Here is a 13173-nt window from a genome sequence, read left to right as displayed (position 1 = left end):
AAATAGAAATCCATGTGTTCATCATAGTGCTTTGATGTGCCATTTTATAAATGAAAGACAAAGCCCATAGGGCCTGGTTTAAAAGGAGAAAGCAAAATAATATTATCTATATCCTGACCTGCATAATAAATAAATACAGATTTGGAGGTAGACAGTAATGAAATGAGGGATAGAAGAGGATTAAGCACCATAGAAGCCCAAGAGACATTCCATTCTTGATGTGAGGAAAGGAACAAAAAATAGAGGGATATCTAGTACTCAGGTTTAAGTGTGTGTGCTCATTCTCTCCCTCTCTCTCTTTCTGTATCTCTCTCCCTCTCTTTCTGTCTTTCCCTCTCTCTCTCCTTTTTTTTTTTTTTTTTTTTTGGTGGGCAAAAGAGAAGCACCACCACCTGAGAGACAAAAGTAGGTAAAACTCCAGTTTTTAAAAAAATGAAATTGGAACTAAATAACATAAACAACTAGGAAGTGGCAAAAATCTTAGAAAATGCACAGAAATCATACCAACTTACTGTAACTCATCTAGGACAGATGACATGACGTTAATTGGCATCTATGTTTTCTAAGAAATACATGAGAAGTGTAGATGGAAGTGCTCACCTCCGCACTTCCTGTTGTGGTGTTGACATTCAAGGCAGCCTAAAAGTATAACCCAATCATGAGCTGGGTGATGAGGGCCAGGAGACAAACACTTTGTGACTCAGTTTCCTTATCTGTAATACAGAAAAACATATACATCAACTTCACAGGAATGTGTTGAGAAATAAATTAGCACAGTGCCTCACACATAGTACACATTTAAAAACTCTTAGCTACAGCTTATATTAAAATTAGATTCAAGTATCAGGGACATAGATTATTCTGTTGGGCATCTTCCAATTCATAGAGGAATGCCTGGCACATAGCAGGAGCGAGGAAGTGTTCAGAGAATTAATGTGGTCAATTCCTGCAGTACATTAAACCCTCATTATCTTTGTGGAATGACTAAATTCTATCATTCTAAGTAGGCAATTAAGCTGAATTCTATAAATATTCATTTAAAATTTCAATAGCTGTTTATACGAGGCAGCCAAAACCCTCTGAAAATACAGACCTGAGTGATGAAGATGGTAAACATGCTCAGGACTATCTCAAATTACCTGCAGAATATTGTCCTTAAAATAGGCTTCTCCCACACTAAACTGCCCTTTCCTTTACACAACCTACCCTGTATAAAGGTTCCAACAGAAGACACATTTAAAACATTGCAGTTAATTTTAGCCAGACGTCAATTCTATTTAAGGGAGACTTTCATATGCATCTTATTATTGCCTCTTAGCAGACCAAATCTTACTGTCAAAGATTCCTATAATATAATCACTTATAAACAGACTGAAAAAGTGAAGCAAAGTAGCCTGCAAACCCTGAGATAAGTGAAGTTGCCTAACACATGCCCTGTCTTTGACATTTGTTATTTAGAGTTTCTTTTAATGGTCAAAATATTTGCTTTTCCTTCAGACGCCTTCCAGGAGAGTTTATCTTAACACACAGAGACTAGCTGGGATTTTTAAGTGGAGCAAAGATTAGAGTCATACAAAGTTGCCTCTGTCTTTTCTCAAACAATTTTTTGTGTGTGTGTGGGGGAGGGCATACAAAGCAGCTGTAATATCATTGCAAGAGGCCTGATCACAGAGCATAGGAGATAAAGTGTGGGCTTCAGGTGGCTGTTAGCAAGTCCTTCACCCACGCTGGACCTTGGTGACTCCCCAGGAGAACCAGAGAGCCTCTGACTTCCCTGTGCCTTTAAGTGCCAGGAGTGTAGAGAGGAGAGAATGAGGACTGAAATTTGGCAACTGCTTATGGTGTGCAAGCCCTCAGCAAATGTTCATCATGTAGTTCTTTAATTTAATTTTTCGAAAACGCTTGTAAAGTAGGTTCTAATAGAATGTCCACTTTACAGATGAGGAGAGAGATCAGAGGTGCATTGGTGGTCAACAGGCCTGGAATCAGCCACATTAGCACAGAGCCAGTGATTGGGAAGCCAACACCAGATAGGAAAAAATCCAAGGAAAATTGTTCTATCCTCTCAGATTCAGTTTTTAATTAAAGTAAAATGACCATAAAATGCAGGAGCTGCAATCTGAATCTCTAAGTGGCTAAGCATTATGCCGTTGACAAATTAACTTGGTTTTTCATGTTTGAAAATGAACTTGAGTGATGCCTTTTTACTTTCCTACAATATGATGCCAATTATCACTCTGCCCAAATAATAGAATCTACCAGTTTCCATTAAAATGCACTAATTCAGACTGTTTATTTTTTTAAGTCTTAATTGAAGAAATAGCTCACCTACAGTCAAATCTTTCTTTTTTCAAGAAGACTAGTTGAAGAAGCTGCCTTTGGGTGAATCCGTCACATCTGGCAATATTCATTCTTCAGGCAGAAGAAAGGACATTGCATGCTTACCTTATTCTTCAGAGCCTGAAGTCCTCTAGTACTTTCCCCAAAGCTGCCCACGTCAGGCTGTTAGATCACTGAGTACGGAGTCAGGAAGTTAGGGGCTCCACAGATCTCAGAGTCAAGGTTCCAAGATCCTGCCCATGCTCCAAGCCCAGTATCCTGCCAACATCCAACATTTGCATGTAGTAAGGCAGCCCTCTGTGGGGATCAAAGCCAGTTTCTCATCTGCCGCAAGCCCACTGCAGGTGGTTTCCTGATCAGCAAGGCAAGTTAACTCTCTCAGGACGTGAGGGCACTTTTGGTCCATGGCAGTCATAGAACTAAAAAGAAAATCTAAACTTTTAATTTGCCAATTAAAAATAGGAGAAAATATTTATGAGACTTTGTCTATGTCTTCAGATAAGTTTTAAAATTGCGTGACCTCTCAAATCAAATGCTCAGTTTAAATGTGAGAGGGAAGACAAGTGCTGGACTGAGAGTAGAAACATCACGGTCTGCCACTTGACTTATAGATCCACGTGCGTTACCCATGCTGGGCCTCGGTGACACCCCAGGGGAATCAGGGAGCCTGTGACTTCCCTGTGTCTGCAAGTGTCAGGGGTGGTGGAGAAGAGAGGATGAGGCAGCCCCCGACACAGCAGCCCCTCCCCAGCACTGAGTGTCAGGAGCGGCCGGTGTGCCATACCACAGAATATGCTTCCCATGAGCTATCAAGGAAAACACTTGGGGGAGCATAAAATATCAAACTAGACTTTAGTATCATTTTTATTGGATTTTAAGTGAAACAGAACCAAAAGAACAAAATAAAAAATTACCAAATTTTTACAAATCTTTCAATGAAGATATGTCCATTTCATGTACTTTATGATGCCTGGCATCATAACAAAACTAAAAATAGGAACACACAGCAAGGCCCAGGATCCCCCCGGTAAAGATCAGGCTCTTTACCAGGGAGATCTTGGGCCTCATTGTGGGTCCCTCCATGGCCCAGGTAAAGATCAGGCTCTTGGCCAGGTGCAGTGGCTCATGCCTGTAATCCCAGCACTTTGGGAGGCCGAGGTGGGCAGATCACCTGAGGTCAGGAGTTTGAGACCAGCCTGGCCAACATGGCAAAACCCTATCTCTGCTAAAAATACAAAAAATTAGCTGGGCTTGGTGGGGCATGTCTGTAATCCTAGCTACTAGGGAGGCTGAGGCAGGACAATTGCTTTAACTGAGGAGGCGGAGGTTGCAGTGAGCCGAGATTGCACCATTGCACTGCAGACTGGGTGACAAGAGTGAAACTCCACCTTAAAAAAAACAAAAAAGATCAGGCTCTTTCTGGACTTATGATTTAGGCATCACGAAGCAACCTCTGGGCCCACATGTCTACCCATAACCACAATTGGAAGAGGGTTTAATTTAAGACTTAATGAAGACAAGAAAAATAGAAAGAAAGAAAGAAAGAAAGGAAGGAAGGAAGGAAGAAAAAAGGAAGAAAGAGAAAGAAGAAAGAAAGAAAGAAAGAAAAGAATGACCTCAGTGGGACCCCATGATCTTGAGTCTTGAATGTTTATCTGCACAATATGGTCAGCCCAGGCTGAATCAATGAATACCTCATGATAAGAAGAGGACCTCGATACTCTGGCCCTCCTTGAGGCCCTGTGGGAGCCCTTTTCCTGTGTGAACCAGAGATCAGCTTCTGTTGTGGTCCAGGTATGCGCCTGACAACCCCAAGCTTGTGCAATCATTCTGAGATGCTATTAGTTTCTTATATCTGGGAAACATCAACAGTTGCTACAGTAATTCAAATGTGGACAAATTGTCAATAATAAGAGGGTGGTACCTGCTCTCAGTCACTTCTCATTTAATGCCTGCCATATGTTTTTGGCTAAAAGGAAAAGCTTTCCAATCGTGGGAGATGCCTACTTGCCTCTTGGGGCTCAGAGGCACTGGCTTGGCTTCTGTTCTTGCTGCTGCTCTTGGTGGTGTACTGATGCTAGGGCAGTGACATCTGCTACTGCTGCCTTCTGCCACGTGCGGCTGTGAGAGTCTGCATCTGATGTGCTCTATGCTGAATGAGGATGCTCAATGCATTCCATTTCCTTTCCCTCAATGCTCTATTATAGTGATAGATGTATATACAATACACCTATGTGTTATAAACCCAACAATACCATGTAATAATCATTAGGAATATTTTAAGCAATCTTATGCTTTCTAAAGCACATACTTATGAAGAGAAAAAAATCTACACATTTTTTCAGTCCGTTGGATGTACCTGCATAACTCCTGATGGTGCTCTTCTTCTCTTTGTGGTTTGGACTGCTGTCTTTCTGGGGTCCTTTCCTTTTCACTTGAAGGACTTCATTTAGTGTTCCTTCTAGGTGGGTCTGCTATCTCTGAGCTCTCTCTGTCATGGTTTGTCTGGGGATGACTATAATTTTCTACTATGAACAGTGTTGAAAATAACTAGTGCTTCTACCTCCTTGCGTCTTGGCTCCCTTCCTTTTATTCTCAGTGAATGCCACAAGGCATCTGAGAGCCAGTTTGACCTTCCCGGAGCCCTCCCATGAGCCCCCCATTTATGAGAGTTGCTAGAGCTCAGAGCACTCTGTACTCTCCTCTCCATTTTCACGATCATTCAGTGCTAGTCAATTTTGTTTTAATCTAGACTTTCTTGTCCGCCACTTTCCCTGCTGGGCTCCACTGGGCTCCTATTCCCAGAGGCCTTGGCTCAGTGTCTTCTGGCATTGTCCTGAGTGTCACTGATTTGTGAGATTGCAGGATTCACAGGCAGGGACTGCAGTAGCCTATCTAAATGGTAGGGATGTCTCTCATTTCACCCACATATCCGAGCAGGGAACCTCATTCCTTTGGACTGCTCTTGGCAGGCCTGCACCCCTTTTCTCCAAAGAGAAACTGATAGATGGTGGGTTCTCTGCTTCTCAGGCCCTTCAAGAACCCCCTCTCCTCTCTTGTTTCCCTGGCTCAGGGGTCTGCTATGTTGGGCAGTGTCCTCTCCTGCTTCTGTGTCAGGGCTTATCTGTTTTGTTGGGCACATAGTCTGTGGTTTTTAGGTTTGCTGTCGAGTCCCACTGGATGTGTTCTTAGGGGGCCTCCAGGAAATCCAAGAACTTGTCATTGCTGCTGTTTCCTGTGATTCTGATCTGTCCCCAAAATGTTTTCAGTTCTTATCTTTGTATTTTTATCTATATAATCAAATATACAGATAAATTGTTTTATTTTTTTCCAGTCAAACATTGATATTTAATGTCCCACTATATGACAATAACTTCCTCAACAGTGTTGAATCATCATGGTGGCATTGGGCATGTCTCTCTTTCTCTCATATTCTTCACATTAGTGAGAATCATCTAATGTTTCCAAGTTAAGAGCAACGGCTTTGAAATGGGTATTCTTCTTTGTGTTAGGCAAAATGTCATTTTGTTCCTAGTCTTGATGTTTGAATTCTGTTTACTATTAATTTAGCATCTCAATCACTATTTTGTGAGACTGGTTCTACAGGTTTTCCTTTCTGGTCTACATTGATTATAGTTTGATATCAGGGTTAAGTTTGCTTGGAAAAATAAGTGTTTTTTGATGTTCTATTATATTCTGGAAGAGTTTTTATGTTTTTAAAAAATATAGGTGAATTTAATGTTTTGAACTCCTAGTGACTAAAATCACTTTGGAGACTAGAAATTTCTTCTTGGTCCCCCTTCTTAGTTTTGATTATGATTTCTTCTAGGTCTTTGAGAATCATATAATTGCAAATTATAAAGCTATTTAGAATAATGGGGAAGCACAAACATTATTTCTATACCCATAGGGAATTTAAGCTAATTCATAGCCCTGTAATGCAAGTATCTGCTTATGTTACAGATGAGAAAACTGAGGCTGAGAGAGCTTTAATGACTTGTTCATAGAGAACAGTTGAGGAAAACTGGTGCATGAAGCTGAATCTTTTGACTGCAAAACCTGCCCTCGTTTCTCCTGCATCCAGCCCAGTCCAGTGGCTACTGTTTATATTAATTATTATTTCTTCCAAGTTGTTAAAGGAAATAGCTCAAAGAACAGTACATTCTTGATCGTAGTGAAGTTTCCTTCCAAGCCTTTCTGAATCGTGCAGAATGTTTCCCTGATGTTGCCACGAGTGAGCACAGCTCCCAGGAGCGGTGGCCGCAGGCTTGTTCCCGTGTGAACGATCTGGTCCTGTTTCATGGGGTTGGTCTAAGTTCTCCCAGGCATTTGTTGTGTCTGAGGCTTCAAACTAAGTGGCCCATTTCCCAGATATGTTGTTGGCAATTCCCAATATTTTTCTCCTAAGTCAGAAGTTCTGTCTGCAACTTTTTCTGGATTTCTTCTCTTGGCATTTTCCACAGCATTCTAGTTTTTACTTGCCATAGAAAACCACTGTGGTCAGACAGCTTTTCACAACTCTCCCAAAGGGTTGCGACCAGAAATTTCCTGGGCAAGGCCATTGTTTTCTCATGGCGCATCATTGCTGAACATGGGCTGAGGTTGGGCAAAGGCAGGGGAAGCTTTGCGGATTGGAAATGCAGTAATGGAAAGCAATGCCTGTGCATATTGGTCAGCAGAGACTCCGGCAAGGGGGTCATCCCTCCCAGAAAGCCTTGTCTTCTTGAATGGCTTCCTGTGCTGCTCAATCCTACATGCCAGGGAGACCTTTTTGGGGGTACCAGAGTCTTTCACAGCTTCTTGAGCAGCTTTTCCTAATACCATGATCAATGACTTCTATCACATGCACTCATTTAAAGTTGACATTGCTTAACGGTTCTCTGTAGTAGCCTAAAGAGCACATAATTTGAAGTCAGATGATCTCAACCAGTTCAAGCTGTTGTAATAAAGTAATCTAGACAGGGTGGCTTATAAACCACAGATGTTTGTTTCTCACAGTTCTGAAGGCTGGAAATCCGAGATCAGGGAGTCCGCAGGGTCGGTTTCTGGTGAGGGTTTTCTTCCACTTTGTAGACTGCCGTCTTCTGGCTGTGTCCTCATGTGGTGGAAAGAAGGTGAGAGGGCTTTCTGGGGGCCCTTTTATAAAGGCGCTAATACCATTAGTCGGGCTCCATCCTAATGACCTAATCACCTCCCAAAAGCCTCACCTCCTAACACCATCATATTGGGGGTTAGGATTTCCGCATACGAAATTGAGGAGGGAGACACAGTCAGTCAATACCATCTGAGATCAGTTTCTCATTGCTCCGCTAGCTGTGTGACCTTCAGAAGATCATACAAGGTCTTTGAGCACCAGCTTATTTATAAGCGCACTGTGCACAACACCCGCTGGTACTCAACATGAGTTGATGAATGAAAAAAAGTATGCCTCATGGAGTGCCTGTTAAAATCACTCAAAACAAAAACTCCAGCAGTCCTGGCACAAATGCTTACCATGCTAAAGAAGGGGGAGCAAGACAGGATGCTTTAGGGAGTGCCTAATCCCCATACTCATGATCTCTGCCTTCTTGTTCATATTGACGTTAATGTAAATAGTGCAACCAAGACATTTCTTTTGACTTACTTATGTGGGGACAAGTTTTCAATGGTTGGCCTGTAGTAAGCGCCCAGCACCTATGAGCTGCATGCACCCTCTCTCCCCATTTTCACTGTGGTTCACACAGGTACAGAGTAGGCAGCCTTATGCAGAACCTCTTCATTAAAAATTTTGCAACTCAGTCACACTTAGGATTTGAGCCAACGTCTTCAGAATTAAAATATTATCACGTTTACGCACCAAACAAAACAACTCTAAAAGCAACTTTTAGTGATGTTTTACAAAGCATAATATTTTTGTTTCTTTCTTAGGAAGTTCCTGTAATTCTTAAACACTTCAAGAACTCTATGGTTTGCTTCTTGTTATTTTGTTAATTGTGTCCTGGATACGGTTTATATGTGGAGTGTAAACTCAATTGTACACTTCAGTTTATTGATATGTGAACAAAGACTTGATTGCTGATATGAGGGTTTGTCGGGAATTTATTTACACATTGAGATCCTTACACAGCATGAGCTGTGAAGTGCCCAAGGTTCTTTCCTTCCATCTAACTCAGTTGCAGGGGGGTTAACGAATTTCAGAAGAGTTATATGTAATTTAATTTTCTCGTTTCATAGACAATCTAGAAAAAATAGAAAAAATTTTCAAATATATTTTTTAAAGCTTCTGATAGATCAGCCATTTTTCCATATTTTTTTCTAGATTAACTTATTCTATAAATAAAAGTTAAAATAGTTTTGCTTCTAGGTGAACATCCTAATATTTTAAAGATATTTCATTTACTTATTTATTACTATTTATAAATCCTATTCTGATTTACTCTCATAGCCTTCTCTGGACAAAGAATGTGTGATGTGTACAGCAAGGGGCATGAGATGGGAAATGACCTCAGGCCCGCCCTTGTCTTATACAATGGGTCAGCTGGTAATAATAGTGCAGTCATTCCATCTGTAAGCCTGTCTTGAAAGGCAAGTAACAGAAGAGTTAATTAAGTGCCTGGATCAATTAAGATCTTGATCTCCTCGCTCAGCAGTGCTGAGGCGAGTGAGGCCAGAGGAGCTCGAAGCTCCACTCCTGGGGCTATGAGTTGGTGGATTTATGACACCCCCTAGAATAGTGGCTAACAGCATAGTCACAGGAGCCAGATGGCCAGAGCTTGAATTTGTGATCAACCCCTTATCAGCAGTGTGATTGTGACATGTTACTCATCCTCTTTCTCAGTTTCTTCCTTTGTGCAAGGAGTTTTATGGGGCCCCCGAGCAGCTTCCAGGAGTTGTTAAGTAAAAGGCCCCTTTGTATAAAGAGTGCTGTATGAGTGTTAAATCCCACAGCCACTTGGCCCTGCAAGCGGCTCGAGGCACAGGCAGGGAGGGTCCCCATTCATGCAGGGGCTGGACCATGGAAGGGTAAGAAGGGTAAGCTGGGCTCTGTGTGCAGCCCTGTGGTTTGCATGCTCAGAAGACTGCTCTTCTTCTCTAATCTGGCACCGCGTTGTGAGCTTGACTTCATGCCTGGCAGTATTTTTAATCTTGCAGAAATCCTTAAATTTTGTCAAGGCATCGTTTTCAAGTGAACAAAAAATCCTTAAGCACATGTTGTGGTGCTTATCATCAAGGTCTGTGCTCAGTGCTGAAGCCTGAGGACAACTGGATGATCGAGGCATATTTCTAACCCTCCCTTGCCTCCTAGTGTAGTGCAAAGGTAGGCAAGGGAAGCATTATTTCCATGTAGGAATGTTATAGAAAGGGGTAGCAGTCAGGAAGTGTAGTGGGGGTAAAACATAGGAAGACAAAAGAGGAAGAGGAGAACAGGGGCAGAAAAGCATGTTTCTTCCTCTCCCTTTGCCTTCAATTACAAGGTCCCCGTACCTGTGAAGTCCATGTGTCAGACTTCAAAGCATCCAGGACTTGAATACTAGGGGAGAATACTTCAGGGACAAGTCCCCTGTTGCTTCCAGAAGTACTGAAGCTCATGCTCACTTTTGAGGCTGACGGATCCATGACCAAGACTAACCCATCCCCATCGCCAAGAGTGCTGATCAGGAACATCCTCAGCCCAGGAATTTGGTGTAATGGGGAAATTAAATTTCTAAGAAGTATATCACTGGAAAGAGATAAGGAGAAGATGAAGACAGAGGCAAAGTCAAAAGACAGAAGGAAAAGAGGTAAAAAGTCACTATGTTGGGACTCTGGATTTGAACATGATGTCAGGATAGAAAATTTGGATGAACTTTCCCTTGGAGGACAATAGAAAGGCTGCACAAAATCCTTAACCAGGTCACTCCAGCTGCTGAGTGGAGAATATGCTGTAGTGAAAGAAGAATGGAAGCAAAGTGGTAATGTATGGGCTTATTTACTAGGCCAGGCAAGAAATAACAGTGACTTGAACCATAATGGTAGCAATGAAAATAAATATTTGAGAAATAATTGTCAGGGTTTGCTAACACTGAATGGAGAGTAAGCAGAGTAAGAATTACTCCTGATTTTTAATTTTGGTCACATAGTTGAATGGTGGGGACATTTAATAGGGAGAGGATCTTTTTTTACTTCTAATTTACCGTACATTTTTAAGGTTCACAACATGATGTTTTAAAATACCTAGACACACTGAAATGATTACTACAGTTAAGCAAATTAACTTCTCCATCTTCTCACAGAGTTACTCTTTGTATGTGAGTGTGGTAAGAGCGCCAGAATGCAATACGATATTATGAACTATAGTCCTCCTGTACATCAGATTCCTAGACTTATTCCTCCTACACAGCTGCAACTCTATGCTCTTCAACCTACATTTCACCTTCTCCTACCTCCTTACCTGTGGTAACCTCTATTCTACTCTCTGTCTCTGAGATCAACTCTGTTAGATTCCACACGTAAGTGCAATTATGTGGTATTTTTCTTTCTGTGTCTGGCTTATTTCACTTAGCATAATGTCCTCCAGGACCATCCATGCTGTGTCAAATGGCAGGATATACCTTTTTTTAAAGGCGGAATAATATCACTCTTCCATTATCTACTCCTCTGCCAAAGATTGAGAAAGAACAGGTTTGGGAGAAGCTCAGTTTGAGGCAAGTTTGTTTTGAGATGCCGGAGGGATCTCCAATGTAGATGTCAAATAGACAGTTGGACCTTGTGTTAGTCAGCTCAGGCTGCCATAACAAAATAGCACAGACTGTGTGGCTTAAACAACATAAATTTATTTTTGCATAGTTCTGGAGGCTGGAATTCTGAGATCAAGGTGTGGGCAGTGTTGGCTCCTTCTGAGGCCTCTGGCCATGGAATGCAGATGGTCGTCTTTTCTCTGTGTCTTCACATGGTCATTCCTCTTTGCACGCCCATTTCTGTGTCTCTATGTGTGCCCAAATCTCCTCTTGTTATAAGGATGCCAGTGATATTAGATTAGGGCCCACCCTAACAACCTCATTTTAAGTTAGTCTCAACCTTAAAGGCCCTATCTCCAAAGCCATGAGGAGGAATATAATCATTCAAGAATGGGGGGTGGAGAGAGAGAGAGAGAGAAACAGAGAGAGAAAGAGAGAGAGAAGAAGAAGAAGAGGAGGAGGAGGAGAAGAGAAGTAGAGGAGGAGGAGGAGGTGGAGGGAGAGGAGGCATAGAGGAGGAGGAGGAGGAGAAGGAAAGCTCCAAGAGTTTACTTATGCCCTTATAATATAATTATGATCTTTTGTAAGCATTATTTATCATTCTTTATGAACTTTACTATCAGGTAAAGAAAGAGGGTCTCCACTCACAGACAAAAGAGGAACAACCAGAGATATAGAAGGTAGACAAGTGGAAATGTTGTGCCATGAAGTGCAAGAGAAGCCTCAGAGAAATCCAAGAGAATGCTCTGAGAAAGTGCTATTGGACAACCGTGTCGAATTCTGCCAGGAAGTCTAGAAAAGTTTCATGGATTTAGTAGCATGGAAGTAATTGCTGCTTTGGCAAGAACACTTCCTATAGGACAGTGGACACAAAAAGATTAAAAGGATGAACATTGTGCAAAGATATGGTAGATTGGACATGTGAAAACACTGCTAGTACAGAATACCTAAAATACTTGTGGAATACACATACTTATTTTAAAATAATGTCTGAATAGGTGGGAATGTTAAGTAAATCCTCAGATGCTAAAGGCGATGAGAAAAATAGGATCTAGGGTAGTGAAATGTGAACAGTGCTGGGAGTTTACTTTAGTAAGAACTCTTGATTCTGGGTTAACATGCTATACACATGGCCCTATCTCCAAAGCCATGAGAAGGAATATAATCATTCAAGAATTGGGGGGGGGGGGATGGAGAGAGAGAGAGAGAGAAAGAGAGACAGAGAGAGAGAGAAGAAGAAGAAGATGAAGAGGTGGAGGAGGAGAGAAGGAGGGAGAGGAGGAGGAGAGGAGTAAAGAGAGCAGAAGTAGAGGAGGAGGAGGTGGAGGGAGAGGAGGAGTAGAGGGGGAAGAGGAGGAGGTGGAGAGAGAGGAGGAGTAGAGGGGGAGGAGGAGGTGGAGGGAGAGGAGGAGTGGAGGAGGAGGAAGAGGTGGAGGGAGAGGAGGAGTAGAGGAGGAGGAGGAAGAGGTGGAGGGAGAGGAGGAGTAGAGGAGGAGGAGGTGGAGGGAGAGGGGGAGTAGAGGAAGAGGAGGAGGAGGTGGAGGGAGAGGAGGAGTAGAGGGGGAGGAGGTGGAGGGAGAGGGGGAGTAGAGGAAGAGGAGGAGGAGGTGGAGGGAGAGGGGGAGTAGAGGAAGAGGAGGAGGAGGTGGAGGGAGAGGAGGAGGTGGAGGGAGAGGAGGAGGGGGAGGGAGGCAAGAAAAACCCAAGACTTGCCTGAGTAGAATGAGAAACCAGATACCCCATACAGGCCAGGCTGCCAGAAGAGTAACAGTTGCAGGGGTCAAATTATAGAAATGGTCCACCCTTCAGAGGGAGATATGGGATGCATGCTTGATTTGGTCTTGACTTTCAAACCGGGTGGGGAAAAAAATTAGTCGTCAAGAAATTCCATTCTGATTTTGTGTAGGCTAGTGCCCACATTCATTCTCTGTGCATCCTGAAAACTAAACTAAAATTCAATTTAAGATTGTCCTGTGCTAGTAGTTTCTTGGTAAAAAACATATTCTCTTCGAAGGAAGACATTGGCCTTACAAGATTCACAGGATTTTTACACATAGAATTCTAAACTAAAGAATATGGTTTTACAATTAAAAAAATTATAAGGAGGAAGAAAGAAATCACCATAAGCAAGTGTCAA

The sequence above is a fragment of the Gorilla gorilla genome, chromosome 6 (genome assembly GCF_029281585.2).
Source record: "Gorilla gorilla gorilla isolate KB3781 chromosome 6, NHGRI_mGorGor1-v2.1_pri, whole genome shotgun sequence".
NCBI classification, from domain to species: Eukaryota; Metazoa; Chordata; class Mammalia; order Primates; family Hominidae; genus Gorilla; species Gorilla gorilla.
This window is presented reverse-complemented; position numbering follows the sequence as displayed.